The 14,927-nt window shown below is 48.6% G+C and overlaps 1 long non-coding RNA gene across 1 annotated transcript; it reads left to right on the forward strand.

The window, feature by feature from the left end:
• The first annotated feature begins 2,595 nt into the window (after positions 1-2,595).
• On the forward strand, positions 2,596-7,812 carry LOC309815556. The gene is made up of 3 exons (XR_014295891.1): positions 2,596-2,708; positions 2,806-2,886; positions 7,701-7,812. It is a non-coding gene; the product is annotated as an uncharacterized lncRNA (long non-coding RNA).
• The last annotated feature ends 7,115 nt before the right edge of the window (positions 7,813-14,927 follow it).

The following is a 14,927-nucleotide window of genomic DNA, read 5'->3' on the forward strand; positions in this document are numbered from 1 at the left end:
TAGTTAATGCTGAGCCAGGACTGGAACCCGGGTCTGTCTTATAAATGATACGAACTGCCATTGTAGAGCGAGCCATTTTATAGATTACAAACAAACAAACAAAAACAAACAAACAGGGACTTCCCTGGTGGTGCAGTGGATAAGACTCCATGCTCCCAGTGCAGAGGGCCCAGGTTCGATCCCTGGTCGGGGAACTAGATCCCACATGCATGCCGCAACTAAGAGTTTGCATGCCACAACTAAGGAGCCAGCCTGCCACAGCTAAGACCCGACACAGCCAAACAGATAAATAAATAAACAAAACAAACAAACAAACAAAAACTGGGGCAAAACAGAGAGAAGTAAAGTGGAATGGTTTGCCTCAGCTCACACAGCTAGCCGGGATCTGAACCTAAGCAGCCTGGCTCCAGAGTCTGGTACTTAACCACTACACCTTCCTCTGTAGCAACTTAATTTCTACACCAAGTTCCCCATCCACTGGGGAAGCAGGAAGCTAAGTTCTGTGATTTTGTGATTCTTCTTCCCTTTTCTCTGAAGTGTGTACAAGTTCCAGTGGCGGGGGTGGGGTGAGGGTGGGATTTGAAAAATGCCAAAGGGGCATCTCATCCAGAGGTGGTCCGGGCTTCACTGACCCATCTGGGCCTCAGTAATCATGTCCCACGTGGGTGGCCCTCACTGTCCCCTGTTCCTGTCCTCCAGTGGGGTGCCATGCTCAGGGCAGGGGACTCACTCCCCTCCTGTGTGCCATGCTGGCCCTAGGAAGTTCTGTGAGGCTGGCCAAGGCCTGATAGGCCACGGTTTACCATGCGGCCAACGCCTCTGTGGTCTGGCTACCTCCCCAGGGCTCCACTGCAGGAAGCCAACAGCATCTCAGCCCCTCTCTTGCCCCCCAGTTTCAGTTCTCTTGTGTTTCCCTCAAACTTTCTGTCTACGCCCATAGTCCCCTCTGGTCTCCTAAAGATAAATTTATGGGGCCCCAAACATGGGAAGATGCCTTTGTTTCTTCCTCTGCCCTGTCACATCCCTCCCCTGAGGTGACAGGTTTAGAAAGGCCTGGCTGCTTGTGGAGGAGAGGTCGGTTATGGCAGGGAAGCGAAATACTTGGAGAGAAAGAAAACAAGAAACTTTGATTAGGATGATAATAGATAACTATCTACATACATATTGAGGGGGATTTGAGAGCGGAGTTAGTAAGGCTTCACAGAATACCTGTATTTGAGGGGAGATCGTACAGCAAGTAAACACTGATCAACCAAGAGGAGAGAAAAGGCAAGTTTTTCTATCCAGCCAGCCCAGGGATAATTACACCAGCCTTCACAACGCCAGAGAAACCGAGGGGAGAAGATTGCGAGTTGTTTCCTTCATGCTTGAATTAGAGTAAAGGTGAGACAATTAACTCCATTCATTCTTGAGCACCTGTTACGTGCCCAGTACGGGTACCTGGTACCAGCACCTGGTACTGGGGATTCAGCTGAGAACAAAACTGACACAGAAGATGTGCAGCAGGTCCAGGGCCACTGAGAGGCCACGAAGTCCAGCATTCCAGGTGGATGCCACGGCCACGCGTCCTTAAGGGCCACGGGCTCCCAGGGTGAGGGGTGGACACAAGGTCACAGACAACAGGTCTTGGCAGAGGGCTTGATCACGGTGGTCACCCAGCAAAGGCAGCTGCTGTACCGATTATCAGTGTGAGTCTTCCCCAGCCAGGAGCCACATCACTGTTTAGACTCCCATGGGCATCTCCACTGCAGGCAGAGGAAGCCAGGAAATCTACATCACGTTCCATGGCCCCAGGGACCTGTGTCTCCCAGTGTTGGAAACACAGCCCCAGACATTAGCTTTGGTACAAGCCCGCCAGGCCCCCAAGCCTAGAGAGAAACCTGCTTCCCAGCATGACTCCCTCATTCCTTCTGGGTGGACTGTCTTTATTTGGCCAAGTCCCGTGGGCAGGGATTTAATTAACTCTTTACATGCCTTTGCAAAACTCAGCAGGGAGAACAATGTCTCCTCTCTCCACGGAAAATGCTGATGCCAAGGGAATGTTTTTATTTGGTTATTATCCTGTCTCCTCTTGATGAGATCCTATAGTGCCAGTTAACCAGGGCAGGGATCTGTCTGAGCACCTCAGGGACTGGACTGAAAAATTCTTGGGGGAGTGGGAAGTGTTTGTTTAGTTGGGTTTGAGGTTGGCAAGACTGTGGCACATGCCCACTACCTGCAAAGCATGGTGGGAGATCTACAAAGGTAGAAAAGAAGTAACTCTTTGTTTTCAGGATAGTCCCTGATACAAGAGAGTAAATAAATTGTGCTGAAAAACAGGAACAAGTAATCTGAAAGGAGGGTGACCCCCAAGACCATCAGCGGCTCGAAACTCAGGATCAAAACCCTGAGTTTCGACGCAGAGATCTCACGGGAAAGGGAAGAGCCAGAGCAGCCATTTGATCCTCCTCCATCCCCACCCCAAGTGACCGGATAAGGTCAGGCTGTGAGAGAGGATCCTCGCTTATCTGCGACACACCCACCGAGCTGGCCTATGTAACCCGGTCGCCTTATCAGGAGCCCTGTCTCAAACGGCCAGAGGGTCAGCAGAGCAAGGAGGGCGGCAAGGTGGTTCCAGGTCCCCATGCGGAAAATGAAGAAGCTCAAGCTCCTGCCAGAAGTTCCACTAGGCTGTAGAACAGCCTTCTAGAAGGTCCCCTTGGCACCAGGTACTCCCTGTATCAACCCATGGCAGGTGGGACTTCCATTCCGAACTCTCTGAAAGCCAGTCTGAATCATATCTCTGTCGTCTGTTCCCCCCTCCAGGGGCTGCTTTCTGCTGCCAAGCTCCTATGTCAGCTCCTCAGCCCAGCATCCTGTACCCTAACTCCCGTCATCGGACGGCAGGTACCCTTCCAGCGTCACCCCGGTACTCATGCTGGTCACCCACCTAGAACTCTCTCCCCTGGCTTCATCTGTTGAAATCCTGTCCCCTCTCTCTCAGGGCAGCCTCAAATGCCCTTTCCCTCACCGAGGCTTCCCTGTTCCCCCAACCCCCTGTTCCTGCCAGCCCCCCGACCCCCCACTCCTGAAACGACGTTGCATTTCATACCTGACAGGTGTCACTTGCCACACTCCACCCAGGACGGGCCTCTCTCACTCCATTAACTTGGCAGCTCCCTGAAATCAGTCCCCATCCTGTCCCCTCTGTCCCCCTTCACCAGAGTCCCACACAGTAAAGGAGCTCTCTGTGCTTCTATCCCCTCCGTGTCGCCCACTGTCCCCACTCCTCTGCACGCGTCACACCTGCTCCCTCTCAAGAGGGGATGGTCAGGGCCACTAGAAGCCTGCTGGGGAGATCCTTTGTTGTTCAGCTTCGGCATTCATTCACATAGAATTAAACTGCTATGAAGTCCTAATGGAACTCTCCCATCTCTCCTTTCCTTGAAACACTTGCTCCAACATTTAAAAAAAAAATTGTATTGGAATATAGTTGATTTACAATGTTGTGTTAGTTTCAGGTGAACAGCAAAGTGAATCAGTTATACATACACATATATCCACCCTTTTTTAGATTCTTTTGCCAGATAGGTCATTGCAGAGTATTGAGTAGAGTTCCCTGTGTTACACAGTAGGTCCTTATTAGTTATCTATTTTATATACAGTAGTGTGGGTATGTCAATCTCAATCTCCCAATTTATTCCTGCCCCCCCCAGTAACCATAAGTTTGTTTTCTACATCTGTGACTCTATTTGTTTTGTAAATACGTTCATCTGTATCTTTTTTTTTTAGATTCCGCATATAAGCGATATCATATGGTATTTGTTTGTCTGACTTAACTTCACTTAGTATGATAATCTCTAGGTCCATCCACGTTGCTGCAAATGGCAATATTTCGTTCTTTTTATGGCTAATATTCCATTGTATTTATGTACCAAAAGAGAATTGACAAGAGAGCCTCCGTGCACATTCCTTCGACCCTGACTTTTTACTCAGAACTTTCCACAGCAAAGAGGCCCACTCCTGAACTGAGGAAGCTTCGCCTTCCCTGGCTTTTCTTGCGAGGCACTGCCTCCGGTTCTCGTCCTACCTCTTTGATTATTCTGACTTCTCTTTCTCCAGCCCCTCAGTCCCATTGGTCCCCAGCCCTCTTCCCTCCTTATGGTCCCTCCCTCAGAGGATGGGCCCACTGCTATAGCTCCTGCTACCTCTTCAAGTTGTTGACCTGAAAACTCCAGTCCTCAGGTTCCTATCTCCCAGCAGCCCTCTGGGCACTGGTGCTTGTACAGTACATGCAGTTAGGGTTTGCAAATTTAAATCCCCAAGTGCAAACTCTGTCCTCCTCCTGGACTTCCCTGTTTCTGCCAACACCACCATGCAGTGCAAGTGGGGCCTTCAAAACCCCACTCTGGCGCCGAAATGCTCAGACTCACTCTCAGAAATGGGCACTCTCAGAATTCATTCCTGAACGGCCCTTTCCCCCACCCATGCCTGTTTCCCCCCGCCTTGCTGCTGCCGCCCGTCCCTCTTTTTCAGGCTGCCCCTCCAGCACCAGGCACAGATGGACCTTCCCTGGCTGGGAAGCTTCTTGCTATTTCCCAGCCTCAGACTTGGGTTCCCTCCTTTACCAAGATGGAGTAACAGACACCCCCTCCAGCCAGGTCCTGTGTCCACACGTTCTCTGCTCATGGCAGCCCCCAGGTACCCGGCTTGTGTACCTTTCGGACAGATGCCATCAGTTGTCCAGGCTAGAACGCCCAGAATCGGCTTTAACTCCTTGTCCTTCAGTGCCCAGATCTACTCACTCTTCTGGTATAATGACTCTGGAATCTCTCTCTTTAGTTCCTTTACCCTTGTTTGTCATCACCCTCAAACATACCGATTACTCCCTCCCTCCATGGGCTCCCCTGAGCTGTGGTCCCACTTCCATTCCAGTGCTGAGCATTTGGCCATGAGTCTGTCTCCTACCACACTGTGAGCCTGGAATTGGGGCCCATCAAGCCTGTACCCCTAGTGTTGAGCAAAGTCCTCTTTATATCATAGGTGCTCAGTAAATGAAGAACTGAATGAGTGCCTGCCTGCCAAGTGCAAAATCTGATGTGAAGTGCTAGGTGGACCCTGAATTTGCCCCTTGGGAATGGTTGGATATGGACATACAAGATGGATAACGGCAGCAGGACACCAAGGGAGAGGTCCAGACTGAGTGCTGCAAGACTTCTAAGAAAGAAGAGGTGACCAGAGGCTAGGGTTTCAAAGGCATCCAGTAAAACAGGCAGACTTAGATAAGTAGAAAGAGTGTGAGGTTAATGCAGGGAAGAGAAGGGGAACAGAGAGGAGGGTTCAAGAGTCAAGATGGCGCTTGGCTTATAAGAGGCAGTAAGTAGACCTGTTTGGGGAGGCCAGGCTGAAAAAATGGGCTGGAGTCCAATTGCAGGGTCAGAAGAATACCAGTCTAATGGCGATAATTTAGCTAACTTTTACTGAGCACCTACTAGATACCAGACACTAATCTATGTTTCATTTGTGACTCATCTTGCTTATTCCTTACAAACTTCTGAGGTAATTACTGTGGTTACAGCCATTTTATGTTGTTGTTTTTTTTTTTTTTTTTTTTTTGCGGTACACGGGCCTCACACTGCTGTGGCCTCTCCCGTTGCGGAGCACAGGCTCTGGACGCGCAGGCTCAGCGACCACGGCTCACGGGCCCAGCCGCTCCGCGGCATGTGGGATCTTCCCGGACCGGGGCACGAACCCGTGTCCCCTGCATCGGCAGGAGGACTCTCAACCACTGCGCCACCAGGGAGGCCCGTTACAGCCATTTTATAGACGAGGAAACTAAGGCACAGGATGGTTATATTACTTGTCCAGGGCCACACAGTGATCAAGTGATAGAGCAGGGCTCAAACCCAGAAAGTTTGATGCCAGGTCTCACACTCCTATCCACTATCCGCAGCAGCCTCTCAGTCTAAGGCTTGGTCTTTATCCTGAAGGAAGCAAGGAGATATTAAAAATGGGGGGTGGGGGTCAGGGAGAGGAGAGGGAGAAGAGTGTCATGAAACCACCGGGGCTTGGGGAATATTCATCTATGAGCACTCTTTAGGGGGGGTCGGAAATGGAAAACCTCAAGTCTGCAGGGTTAATTCAGAGGAAAGGGACAAAACGGTGCTCTGGGTCTGAGAGCATATCACTACTTATTAGGCACCTTGGTCCTTTCTTGGGGACTCAGTTTTCCCATCTGTAACTTGATAGGAAGGACTGGGGTCCCTTCCGGCTCTGAGGTTCTATGGTTTTATGAGGATTTTGTGATATGAGGACATGGCCGCATGAATTCATCCATGGCATAGAACCAGCCAGGCCTCATCTCCAGCCCCACACTCTTTATGGAGCCTTCCTGATACAGCCTCTGACTCGCGTGCCCTTGTTGTCAGCACCACACATTGGTCACTTGACGTGAACAGCCTCAAACCATTAGGGGCCTCTGAGGGTTGTCCTCAACTGAACCCACAGCTCTTGGAGGTCAGCACAGGTCATCTTATACTTCCCTGGGCTTTTCTCTCAGCATCTGACTCTGTGCACAAACACCACAGATCTTAAAGATATCCTGAATTTTGAATAACCCCCAGCTGTGCAGGCCCGAGGTTACCTTGCCTGTGTTTTTAGGGCGTCATTTACGTCGTGCACCAGGTAACCGGGACACACTCCTATAGAGTTCCCACCTGTACTGGTGTTGTACCCTTGTCATAGGCCCCTTCCTTGCATTCAAGGCACCGCACTGCTACTTCTTGGCTGAGTGATCCTTATTCTTTTTAGTGTCCATTATCTGTAAAATCAGACTAGTCATACCTACTTCCTAATGTGACTGTGAGGATTAAATCAGACAGTATGTGTTGAGGCATGTTGATGCATTTTATGAAATGCTATCTAAATATAAAGTAATGTACAATAAATCCTACAAGGCACTGAACTAGGTTTAAGTTCTGACTCCAAAGTGAACTAGCTATTTAATTTGGACTAGCCATTTAATTTCTAGTCTCTTCCATCCTCATATCCACGATCTCCCTTTAAAATCCCTGTGGTCATCTTGACCTGCCTATTCTCACCCCTCCCCACTCCCAGGCTCTGGCGATCAATTTCCTTCTCCGCCTTCAAGGCCTAGATTAAAACCCTAATGCCCACTCAAGTCAGCATTGATTCTCTCATTTTCTGGGCCACCAGTTTAGATAATTTACACTCTCCTGCAACTGGCTTCATCCTGATTATATATCCGTCTTCCTCTCTAGACCAAGGGTCAGGAAACTTTTTCTATGAAGGTCGAGATGATAAATATTTTGGACTTTGTAGGTTATATGGTTGCAACAACCTGATTCCACTACTGTAGCATGAAAGCAGTCATAGACACTGTGTAACTGAATGGACTTGGCTGTGTTCTAATTAAGCTTTCTTCACAAAAACAGGCACTAGACCAGAACTGACCCAAGGGCCACATTTTGCTCACCCTGCTCTAGACTGTCAGTTCCCTAAAGTACTGACAAGCTTTTATTCTTCTCTGTGGTTTCTCGTGTAGCCTCAAGGCCAAGCACAGAGTTTAGCCCCCAGAGGTCTCAAATAATTTATAAATTAATAAATAGCAGTAATAATAATAGTGTGCTTTTACTGAAGCCTTATCAGGTGCAAAATACTTGGAACTCTGTAACAAAGGTATTTATTATTTCATTTTACAGATGAGGAAAATGAGAGATTAAGGACTTTGCCTGCAGAGCTGATACGTAGCAGAGTCACACCCAGGTCTGTGCAAATCAAACCCACCGTGCCATGCCACATGTGTTTGCAAATGTTAACTGGAATGCATTTGAGTGGTGTGGTCAAACTAGGTGTCCTCTAGTTTTCCTAGCAAAGTCAGCAGAAGATTCTTTACGGCCCAGCTTGGCTTCCCACGCAGTCACGGGCTGCCCCACCGGGCTGTGGGGAAGCACCACCTGACATGCTCATCTGTCTCCTCCTCGCTTGCCCAGCGCCAGTCCCCACATCTGCCTGGGCACACAGCTCAGCAGCGGGCACCATCAGACCTCTGTGAGCGTGAGCAGAGCCTGCCTTGGGGGGCTGGGCCCCTCTGTGCACCAAGAGCCTGCCGCACCCCATCCTCCACATTCTCTCTCAGGAGCCCAGGGTGTGAGAACCATCGCGGTGACCTCCTGGCTGCTGGAGTGGGACGGTCACCCCAGGCTCTTCAAGAGACAAAGGGAATTTATGGGAGGAGGGAGAGCAGGAGGTAGGGCTGAGGGCCAGATCTGAGTTTCATTATCTAACTTTCTGTTCCCTAGGCCTGTCTCAAATCCCTTAGAATCCCAGGCCTTAAAAGGACAGAGAGAGAGAGAGAGAGAGGAAGCAGGTCATTTATAAGTAAATGGTCCTCCCAGACGTTCCAGGAGTGGGGAACAACGTGAAGAGTCCGGGCTGAAAGCAGGTAGTAGAAGATGACGCTTGGAAGTACACAACAGAATTTAATATCTACACTTCTAGGAGCCACTAAAGCATTGGCTCAAGCAACTGAGATTGTGATTTTGGAAAAATCCCTGAAGCAGTGGTCAGGGAGAGTGGAGGAAACCAGTTAGGAAGCTGCTATCGTAGGCGAACTGTTCAGAGGCCCTGAAGTAGGGTGACGACGCAGTGGGCATGGGGACTGAGCTCCCCTTGTTCTTTGCTAGTACTACCCGTGCACCCCACCTGTTCCTTCTACTTCCTCTCATCTTTCATTCGTTCAACAAATATCAGCTGAGCCCTACTATGTGCAGACACTGTGATAAACACGGATACCCCTGTTCCATTCTCTCTCTTCCCCATCTTTTCCCTTTCCTCTCCTTCCTTCTTCACGCCTCGCAGCCTCTTTCCTTTCACCAGCTCCTTGCTTCCCCGACATCCTCCTTTACGCTACTTTTCCAACTGGAATTCAGGGGCAGAGGCCCAACCCCCATCTCCTCCCCAGGGGCAGGGGGCTGGGTGGAACCACTGGATGGAGACCGTGCACAGGGAGCTCTCAGAGCTCAAAGTGAGCAGCAATGTGGTCCGGAAACCAAACAAATGCATCCAACCCCCCCACTCATCCAGTTTAAACATACACACCGCACACCCTTACCCCATCATAAACCAGAAAAAAGACAGAAATATACCACCCCCTCCAAGGTACGCATCAGTGAACTCACTATCAGTTTAGTGGGGTCACTAAACTCAGCTGGTATGTTAGGGTCCAACCAAAAAACAGAAAGCACTGAATACTCACAACGAGGGGGATTTAATGCACGGAATTAGTTACCTGCGTGACAGAGGAGCTGGTATATCTATCAGGGGATGATGAGGCAATCCTGAGCGGCTGGAAGCAACTATCACTCCCAAGGACTAGAGGGATGAGGAGAGAGAGAGAGAAGAGGCAGCGTTACCTGAGCCCAGGGGCGAGGGTCACCTGCCTAAAGCTGGAATAGTAGCAGGCCTATCTGGCCAGTACCAGAGACCCAAAAAGAGTCACTGCCCAAAATGCCCTAGCTTCCCACCAACACCTCCGATTGGTCAAACCCAGCCAGAAGCCACTGACACAGAGCCTCTAGTGGTCATCCTCCCTGTGATTCAGAGCAGAGCAAGAGATCCGGAAGCAAATGGGCTCAACTGGTGTGGCTTTGCCTTTTCTCTTACCATGTACCTGTGCCAGGCCTCCAGAAGCCCACCTTGCTTTGCCTTTGATCCACAAGTTTTAGTCCTGGGAATCAAAGAGAAGCCACTTTCATCCTGGTGGCCAGGTGTCACTCTGGGCTCCATTTCCCTACCCCCTTGGATCTTGCCTTCTGGATGTTCAAACTCGCTTGTTTCCATGATATCTTCCTTCCTTCCTCCTCCCTTCCTTCCTCTTCCCTTCCTTTTCTTCCTTCCTTCCAGTATCCCTCATTCACACATCTGATTATGTGTGGATCACCCTCTATGCATCAGGCACTGTGTTGGGCACTGGCCACATTTTGGAGGATGAGAAATACTCCCTGCCCTCCAGGAGCTCACAGTCTAGTGACAATTCCATATATAACCCTCAGAAGTAAAGGCAGGGGTGGTCACTTCTGCCTGGGGAGTGGTCAGGGGAGTGGTCAGGGAAGGCTCACAGAGGCGCCAATGTTTAAGTTGAATCTTGAAGAACATTTCACAGCTAAGTAAGAAGAAGCAGGGCTCTAACAGCATATTCAAAGATCTGGAGGCTAGAAAGAGTTATAATCCAGTGGGGCAAAGGGTGTGAAGGTGTGACAGATAATGGTAACATCTAATAGACAGGCAGGGCTCATTGCTGGAGAGCCACGTGGGAATATTTCTCCTGGGAGCTATCACAGGGTTTTAAACAAGAGAGGAAGCTTATCAGAACTGAACTTTAGAAAGATCAATCTGGCTACAGCATGGAGGCGGACTGGGGTGAGACCTGACGGTGGAAGACCAGGGAGGAAACTGGTGTCTGTGCAGGAGTCCAGGCAAGCCAGGCAAGGTGAAAACAGCATCTCTGGGAGAAATCCACAAGGACCTGGTCCTAGTCAAGGTTTGATTATTTAAAAAGAAGGAAAAGAAAAGAGAAGGAAAAGAAAAAGAAAACCTGCTGGGAGAAAGTCAAGCTTTTTTCCAGTAAATCAGTTGTCAGGGGCTCGGGTTGCTAAGCTACAGGGAAAATGGAACAGCCCGCTCTAAAAGGAGCTTTGGGGGAGGTGGGTATAATCAGTCCGGTTGCTCTCTCCTCCAGGCCCAGAGGAGGGGAGGGGGGGTTCTCCAGGAAGGACCCACAGGGTGCACATGGCAGCAGCACAGCAGTGAGAGGAGGCTTCAGGGCCTTGGCTGTGTCTGAGACGCGAGCTGGCTGTGCATCTCACTAGCTACTCACCATGGCTGCTGTGCACAACGCTCCCAGGCCAGTGAGCACAGGGTGGTTCCACTATGTAGGGTCACAAGCTCCCATCAGTCTTTTAATTTGTTTTTAGGCCATGGAGCTGTGGGTTTTTCTGCATCTCTACTCTTCCAGGTTTGCCCTGTGTAACCAAAGAGGCTCTTTTTTTAAAGTCAATTTCATCATCCAGTGACTTAACTACTATCACCTGTAGCTACTTAAACAAAATTCAGAGAACGGGGGTGGAGAGAGTTGCACCGCAGTGGAGGCTCAATTTACTTTCCAGCGTCTTAAATTGACGGATTTGTCCCTGGATCTCAAACTTGAAGCAACAAGGCCTGGGGTCTTGTAGGGGGCTCATCATCAGGTCTGGTCACACTGTTTGTGGCCAGGAGCTCCAGGTGCACATTCCTGGAACTCTGTTGCCCTATCCAGGCCCAGCACACACCAGCTTTGCATTTATAATAGTTGCTCGGAGACAAAGTATAATACTCTTCAAGGTCAATCATGTCCCACCTCCCTCCTTCAGATCAGAGAACATCCCCCTGGACCACATCCCCCTGGACCAAGTGCTCCTGGAGGTAACTGTTTGGGGAGCTGAAGCCAGTGTAAGCTGCCTTCCAGGATCAGACCCTGAGAAGTGAGCACAGTGATGGGGTGACTGGAAATAGAGAAACCAGAGGAGCAAGAGACAGGAAACTGGGAGTCTGTCGACATGTGGTGGTGGGGACTGGTGACAGATGATGGAATCAAGACCTGACTGAGGAGAGAAAGCCTGACAGAAGAGGTGAACTGGATCACAAGGCCTGTAGCTGAAAACCAGCAAGAAGGAAATCAAGGCTGGAGACAGAGAGAGAAGCTTCTGGAGGAGACAACCAGGACAGGGAGGACCTAGAAGAAGAAACTGATCATTGTCAACATTACCTGTTGAGCTCCCACCTGTTGAGCAAAGACTGTGCAGGGCCCAGTGGTGGCACGAGGCCAGCTCTTCCCCCAATCCTTGCAAATCGACACTACCCAGGCCCCAGGGGTTTATCTGTGCCTCTCTTTCCCACTTACGACCTAGGGGGCCTTGGGCAACTTACTTAACTTCACAGTGCATCAGTTTCCTCATCTGTAAAATGGGAATCAAATCATCTCTACCTAACAGAGTTGTTGTAAGGATTACATATGTTAATATATGGGAGGTGCCTAGAACAGTGTGTGGCACAAAGTGATTACTCAATAAATGTAACCTGTTATAATATGCATCATTATTGTCATCATCCGCATGTAAGTGTGAAATGAATAGCTTCTAAAACACGGAAGAGGGGGGAACTCTCACCCCCGTTCTGTAACTAGGGGGAAAGAAGGCTGAGAAGGTCAAACACTTTCTGAGGTCACACAGCAAATGAGTGCTGGAGCCAGGATTCAAACTCGGATATGGCACTCCTACTCTCCAGACTTCAACTTCCCCATGTGACATGAGTAACGCCACTTTGCAGGGGTGTTGTGAGGAAAGTAAAGGTTATCACGGTGAAAAGGACGACACATGGCATTTTCTGTGTCTTGTCACCAACAATCAAAAACCATGAGATGGTTCTATATCTTCTTCCCACCACACGTGGATCTCTTACTGTTGTTCCTGGCTCCCTATCTTTACCCCCTGCCCTAGGAAATCCTCTTGACCTCGATTTCTGAAATACCTTTCTGCCCTTTGCTCACTCTTGGTGCTTATATTTTCTTTCCCTAGAAGTTTCCATCTACTTCCAAGTCTCCAGTCCCTGTTTGCAGTGAGTGCCTGTACCTGGGCCTAGCTGGAGAATTAAAATACTGTTTCATTCCAAGGACCAACCCCAAGCAAAACATTGGATTGGGTAGAGCTGGTCTTGGACGTCACTGCTTTTGTATGCCCCCCCCCCTCCCTGCCCCTGGCACCTGAGGTCCTTCGGTTTTCTCTTCCTCTAACCAAAACTGATCTCTGGACAGAATTGGAAATTCCTTCCCACGCAGGTGAAAGTAACAGATAATCACTAATACCTCCAAAGAGCATTTCTATTTTCATGAGAGTGAGAACCTTCTGCCCAAGCACTGAAATCTCCCTACAGAGAATTTCACTTTGGTGCATCTCCAAAGTATAGGGCCTTCCCTATACCATGCAAGCTGTTGGAACACACCTATGCATCAGCCAGGCCCAGGAGACGTCTCTGGACTGCTTCCTTGCTTTGGGAGCAGTATGTCACGCCTATGACAGCTCTTATCTTTGTATCTTAAAGAGCTCTGGGAATGTTAATTAATGCAAGACAAGAGTCTAAAAAAGCAGACTTGCAGGCGGCAACTTCCAGCTACAACTGCAGTTCCTTTTACGCTTATAAGTCTCCATTAAGAAAGAAATTCAAGGTTTCTAAAGCCCATGTCAGCCCTTGTTCTAGCAAAGAGGTAATATATGCCTCCAGTGTTTTCGACATAGTTTAGTTCCGTTCCTAGCTGATTTCTAAAAAGTATTTCATTATTATTATTCCATTTGTATCAGGTATGGACATCAGTGTACAGGTTCAAGTTCTACCTCTGAATCCCAACTTCGTGACCTTGGGCAAGTCTTTTGAGCCTTCTATCTCAATTTCCTCATCTATAAAATGAGATAATAGTACCTAACTCTGGAGATTGTTGTGAGCCTTAAATGAGATAATATCTGCAAAGTACCCACCCCAGTGCCTGGTACTTAGAGGCACTCGGTGAAAGTCAGTTCCTTTCTCTCTTCTTCCCCCACATTCTCACTCCTTTGCTACACAACACTGTAGAGAAATAAACAGAAAGATACATTCAAGGTTCATCCAGCACCATGTGTTCTAAAAGGATATATATTTGATTATTAAAAACTTCAGACACACATTGCTTTTGTTTAAAGACTTTTAAGGGAGGGATTAATTAGGAGTTTGGGATTAAAATATACACACTACTATATATAAAATAGATAACCAACAAGGACCTACTGTACAGCACAGGTATACAGCATACAAGATATACTCATTATCTTGTAATAACCTATAATTGAAGAGACTCTAAAAAAGAATAGATATATGTATATAGGTATAACTGAATCCCTTTGCTGTACACCTGAAACTAAAACATTGTAAATCAACTATATTTCGATAAAAAATTTTAAAGACTTCAAATATTCTCTTCCACCTTTTCTACCCTATCCTAGGAAAGAGAAGAAAGAGTAAAAGAGGAACTGAAGAGAAAGTTGTGGAGAGCTGTGTATGCTGATCATTGGGTTAGACACACCAAAATAAACAGATTGCTTTGAACAAAGAGATTATTTACAGTCTACAAAGTAGAATTATGAACCTGGTCCAAGCTGCAATGTATAAGAAAGAAGCCAGCCAAGTGTTCCCTCCTTTGGAAGCACCGTGACAATTAAAACTGTCAGCTGGTGTGGCTGGCATTCATCTCAAGATCACAGTAACAGAAATCTTGTCCAGTTCATCATGGCCTTCTTTAACCTAGTCTGGGTGCCCTCACTGTGCTAGATCCAGGTAGGTGGGGCAGGTCGATAACTGCAAATTGCTAACACCTTTTTGATTTGGGATCAGAGCCAGGAGATCAAAAGCAGTGGTAAAAATCCAAGAACGAATGTGAAGTTATACTCAGGAGGCAAAGCAGGATATTAAGAGACCAGGCCAGAAAATTGAATCACACACTGTGGATGGGTCCATGATGAGGTGCTGGATAATGGAGCAGTCGGCATCAGCTGATCCAAAAGTGCCAGGCTGGGCCAGGCATACAGCAGGAGCCGAGTGCCAACCCTGGAAAATGAAAGGAGTAGATGGAAGAGGAGCGGGGACCAGGAAATAGCCAAAGCTGAAAACAAGTAGAACAGGTTAAGGTCAGAACTCTGCAATCCCACTGCTAAATCCAAGTGTGAGTTACAGCAAGAACAGAGGCTAAGACACAGCCTGAGGGCTGGTGCATTTCCACCAGAGCAGGACCGGAGCGCTGTGGTGGCAGGGATCCCCCAGCCTCGTTCACTGCCTTGTGCTCAGAACCTGGAGCAGAGTTTGGCCAA

This window comes from Mesoplodon mirus (assembly GCF_964341445.2).
Source record: "Mesoplodon mirus genome assembly, chromosome: 14".
In the NCBI taxonomy this organism is placed as follows: domain Eukaryota; kingdom Metazoa; phylum Chordata; class Mammalia; order Artiodactyla; family Ziphiidae; genus Mesoplodon; species Mesoplodon mirus.